This window comes from Lactuca serriola, chromosome 6 (genome assembly GCF_051521515.1).
Source record: "Lactuca serriola cultivar US96UC23 chromosome 6, Lser_US96UC23_V15, whole genome shotgun sequence".
NCBI classification, from domain to species: Eukaryota; Viridiplantae; Streptophyta; class Magnoliopsida; order Asterales; family Asteraceae; genus Lactuca; species Lactuca serriola.
This window is the reverse complement of record NC_136413.1, coordinates 147981990-147987989: the sequence shown is the minus strand read 5'-3', so window position 1 is coordinate 147987989 and position 6000 is coordinate 147981990.

The following is a 6000-nucleotide window of genomic DNA, read 5'->3' as shown; positions in this document are numbered from 1 at the left end:
ATGTGCTAAATGTTTTATGTTATAGCTATAAAGATGCATTATATGTTATTATTTGTTCGGATCTATGGTCTGTTGCCAACCGGATCTGGAAATTTTATGTGTTCAGATTTCTAAACGTTTGATTACGGTATTAGAACTGGCATATAACTTTTCGGTGTGACAAGGAGATCTATACGTCTATCGTAAATAAAATCTTTCCTATCTTAAAATTCTCGCCTCGGTACACCGAAAGTCTGCTTGGGTGTACAAAACGTCATGGTGAAGACAGACTAGGAAATATCCAAGGAAGATGACAACCTGAGCCTAAGAATGTGATGGGTCATGCATCGGTCGTTGCGCCTGCACCCGAACATATCACAATGGCAGAAGTTCAGGAAGTGATGCGAACCATGATAGACTGAGAAAATAGAGGAAATGAGATGGCTTACGATAGTAAATGATACCTATCGGAAGATATCACAAGAGAGGTATCTTGCCTTTAGAATACGTCTGATAAAATATCAGTACGTCTAGAGAAGTACGGTACATCTGAATGTACACATTTGATTGGCGGGATGATAGAACGATTGGTGTAATTCCTAAAGTTTTCCTATCATCTGGAATTTCCATCACCAACCGAGTTGAAGCAGAATTGATGATTGAAGATACGCATGGAAGAAGTCCTAGTAGAGTCTAGGGAAATTTTTATGATTATTTGGACACACTCGTATGTGTTAAATTGTTTTGTGATTTTAGGACGTGGGGACTGCGAGACAGTACTTGGGACGAGTATGAGTAGGTGTGAAAGGTAGTAGATGCATATACTACCGGAAGCACAGGACTCACGCTTGGATCAGGGAAAGTCACAAGGTTACCAAGAAGCCAATAAGTGAGTCTGTTTTATTCAAGCATGTCATTACCATCGTTTCGGTAATGACTAAGAAGATTGTTGTTATTCTGACCCTAGTGGTCATATCAAATTGAGTCCGAATACGATGAGTATGATACGTGGTTCAGAGAACCAAGTTCGATGTAACATCTGACTTAAGCCGAAAGATTGAAATAAAAGATAATCAAAGCGATCATTAGAGGTATCGTGATAGTTGGTTGTAGCTAGAAATGCTACCTTTTAAGATGTGATTATATCACATTAGAACATGAAGGAAGGTATAATATGTTCTGGAAGACTCTAAGAGACCTGAGTCTAAGAGTTGCAACATACGATAATAGGTCATTAGAATATGACACATCATTCCATTGTAGTAATGAAAGAACTTATCTTAAGTTCGTAACCAGTGAGGATCGAGATTGTGACTTGAAGGTCATAATCTGGAGTCTAACGTGAGATAGGGAGCAAGTGCAAGATCGAGCACCGCCTATAGTCAAGGAGTCCAAGAGTTAGATACTCATTCGAAGAAACAAGGAAGTTAAGATTATTACCTAGGATGAAGAGATAATGTTTGGAGTCATTATACTGCCCTATTTCGTTGATGATTCCGGGACGTAATCATCCTAAAAGGGAGATAAATGTAATGCCCGTAGATCCGGGCTAGTCAATTTAGAGATAATAGGGGTCGAAAATGACTTTTTGACAAAAGAGTATTAAGAATAAATAATCTTAACCAATCTGTAGAATACGTCTCAAGGGTTCCGTACATATAAAGAACTCCGAAATCCGAGTTATAACGAAGAAGTTATGGTCCGTCGAAGTTTTACGGCAAAACCGACACGACACCGGGAGACGTAAATAGTGAATTTACGATGGAGGACTTTTTAGCGTTAGAAATATCAAAAAATAGTATACATTAAACCAACAACATTCAAAAAAAGAACACCCAAATTTGACTTCGTATGAGGAAGTTATGAATTTTCTAAGATTTGGCTTAGCAGTGCACAACCCGAAACTCGAATTTTAGATCGAGCGGTTTTTGGCCTACGCGACCTAAATGAGAATTGAATATCTCATTAATAGGAACTCAAGGGTAAAAATATAGATGAAAACAGAGTCCGTATGTAGAGGTTATGAATTTTACGCGGACATATAACAGTATAATCTCCTCCTACTGTTAAAATTAAGATCGGTCGAGAATTAGCCGATGGAGTAAAAAGGAAAGTTGTAGATTTTATTTTTACCTACGCGTGGATATAAATAACGTAAAAAACGGAGCTCGTATGCGAAAGTTATGGACGAAGCTTAGTCTCTACTTTTTGAGCGCGGCGAATTCGATACAGTTTTGTAAATCCGAGATAGAATGAAAATTAGCCAACGGGGTCTAAATGAAAGTTGTAGTACTTGTAAATACCAACATGCGGATATAAATAATGTCAGAAACGGAGCTCACATGCGAAAGATATGGATGAAGCTTAGTCGCTACTCTTCGTGCGCGATAAATACGATACAGTTTTTGTAAATCTAAGATAAAAGAAGAATTAGCCGACGGGGTCTAAATGAAAGTTGTAGTACTCATAAATACCAATGCGTGGATATAAAGAACGTAGAAAACATGCGGATATAAATAACGTCGGAAACGGAGCTCATATGCGAAAGATATGGATGAAGCTTAGTCGCTACTCTTCGTGCGCGATAAATACGATACAGTTTTTGTAAATCTGAGATAGAAGAAGAATTAGCCGACAGGGTCTAAATGAAAGTTTTAGTACTCATAAATACCAATGCGTGGATATAAAGAACGTAGAAAACAGAGCTCGTACGCGAAAGATACGGACGAAGCTTATAGGCTACTTTACTATAAACTTCCTATAAATAAGAGATGAGCTCTTCATAATTTCTTCACACCATAAGCCTTTCTTTCTCTCTCTAACTTCTCTCTAACCTCCGTAAACCCCTCCCAAGTCTAGGGAACCTACCTAGCACGAGAAGAAAGCCCCGGAGCGCCCGACGGCTCCGAGAAGAAAAGCTTTCGGCTCGGAAACGATGCTCCAACGAAGCCCGGTTTTTAATAAAAACCCGCTGTAAGTGAGCTACGCCTATACTATATTTAATATAACTTTTATTTAATTATAGTAACATTATTAGGACCTTAAAATAATTATTTGGGCTATTATTATGAGTTATATTGAGTGTTATTTAACGCTTATATAATAGTAATAATAGCTAGACTATTAATAAGTCGCGGTTAACGTTAAAAACTAAACCCTAGTGGTATTGATACTAGGTTTTGTCGAGGAAAATTGTTTTGAGATAACGAAGTGTTGACTGAGTCCGGAATCACCACCTAATCAAGTGAGTGCATAGTTGCTTTCATCTTACACATAGATATGAAGTATTTTATATAAATTACGTGCTATGTGTGCATATTATCTGAATACTTGTTGTCTATGTTGGATGAACGATTTTATACATGTTTTAAATGATTTGAATTGTATATGTATTTTATATCTACGATAATGTTGGGGTAAAACATGGGTAGATGTAATAGATGAAATATGATTTGGATGATGAGTTGAGATGTGTTATAGACCACGAGGTGAGGGTGAGAGGTGGATGATGGGAAAATGGCCTCGTCATTCATTAGAGTATGGATGACAACCACGGACTATTCTAGATAGTCCAGTGGAACACTAGCAGGCTCGCAACCTGTAGGTGTTGTGAACGATGTGTTCACCCGGTGTACTCTAAACCTAGGTGATCATGTAGAATTGATGCCTAAACCCTGGTGATCATGCAGACTTGATGCCTAAACCCTGGTGATCATGCAGACTTGATGCCTAAACCCCGTGATCATGTAGACTTGATACCTAAACCTTGGTGATCATGCAGACTTGATGCCTAAACCTTGGCGACTATTCAGACTTAGTGCCCGTTGTGTAAACGATGGCAACGATGGACTTTGTGACGATTCCTTAGGATGATCCTTAGGAATGAGTGAACGAGAAATAACTGATTCTTAGGGTAGATCCTTAAGAATAAAGAAGTTAATGGGGATGGGTAATTGGGTTGATTGCTTATTTGTTTAAACATAATAATTATATTATTGTGGGTTGAAAACTCTATGTACTCACCAGGTTTCCCAACCTGAACCACTCAGTTTATTTATATCACAGGTGTTGTTATGATGTCACATTACACTGAGAGATTAAGGAGATGTAAATCACTAGCGATAATGAATGTAAGTTCTGTTTATGCTCATGTTTCTGTATTGACGATGACATCCCAAATGTTTTAAAATGAATAAAAATACTTTTCCTCGGAAATGCTTTGATATCGTATTTATCATGTTTTACTGGGAACAAATTCCATAACGTTTTTATTAAAAGAGATACTCTGATTTTTATAAAGCATAAACAAAATCGGTCTTTTCTGGCCGTGAAAATGGGGATGTCACACATAGGGTTTTAAACCCACAATAAATAAGTTTATTAACTTTATCTAACCAAACAAACCCGATTACCCGTTCTCGTTATCCTCACTTTACGTCCCTAAAACATCTAACACAAGGGACCTAGTCTAAGGACTTTCATCGGGGTGACAATACATGCTTAGGGGGGTTCCTCAACAATTCATGTCAAATAAGGCAATCATGTGGGGGATGGAGTATTGCTGGTGAGCACACAATTCAAATAAACACACAACTCAAATAAACACTTACAGGTTGCGAGGCTGCTAGCGTTCCACTGGATTGTTTAGAATAGTCCGTGGTCGTCATCTATACTTCGCTAGATGACTGGATCATCAATAAAATCTATATCAAGGCCTCTCATTATTTTATTTGGTCACACAACAACTATTACATCTACCCATGTTTTACCCAACACATTTTGTAGATATAAAATACATATACAGTTTAAATCATTTAAAACGTGTATAAAAATATTTCATCCAGCATAGACAGCAAATATTCAGACAATATGCACGCATAACACGTAATTTATATTAAATAGTTCATATCTATGTGTAATATGAAAGGGACCATGCACTCACTTGAAAAGGTGGTGATTCTGAATTCAGACAACGCTTTGTTACTCTTAAAACAATTTGCCTCGACAAAACCTAGTATCATTACCACTAGGGTTTAGTTTAATATTCACCGGGACTAATTAATAGTCTAACTATTATTACTATTATATAAGCATTAAACAATAGTTATATAACCCATAATAATAGCCCAAATATTTATTATAAGTTCCTACTAACATTACTATAATTAACTAAAAGCTATATTAAAAATAGCGTAGGCGTAGCTCACTTACAGCGGGTTTTTCTCAAAACCGGACGCTTCTGGAGCAACGTTCCCGAGCCGAAAGGCTCTTCTTCTCAGAGCCGTCGGGCACTCCGAGGCTTCCACCTCATGCTAGGGAGGTTCCCTAGGCTTTTAGGGGGTTTCAGGGCTATAGAGAAGTTCTAGAGAGAGGGGGAAGTGAGGGGAGGTGTGAGGAATGAAGAGGGCTTTACCTCTTATTTATAGGAGGCTGGAGGGTCACTCACGTCATGAGTTTTAAGGTGCTCACGTCGTGAGACAGGCTGGCTACAGCCAGGCACAGCCTGGTGCTGACACGTGGCATCGCACACAGGGTGAAAATCAGCCGATTTTCAAAAATTCATAACTTTCGCATACGAACTCCGTTTTCGACGTTCTTTTTTTCCTCGCTTAGGTAAAAACAAGATCTACAACTTTCATTTAGACTCCGTCGGCTAATTCTCGACCGATCTTAAATTTAACAGTACGGGGAGATTAGACTATTAAATGACCGCGAAGAATTCATAGCTCCTTCATACGGACTCCGTTTTCGTCTGTCTTTTTACCGTTAAGTTCCTATTAATGAGATCTTCAACTCTCATTTAGGTCGCTTAGGCCAAAAACCGCTCGAACTAAAATTCGAGTTTCGGGTCGTACACCGCTAAGCTGAAACTTCGAAAAATCATAACTTCCTCATACAAAGTCAGATTTGGGCTTTCTTTTTATGGATGCTCTCAGTTTAACATATTCTACGACTTTCATTTAGATTACTAAGGCTAAAAGTCGCTCTATCGTAAATTCACTATTTACGTCTTCCAGTGCC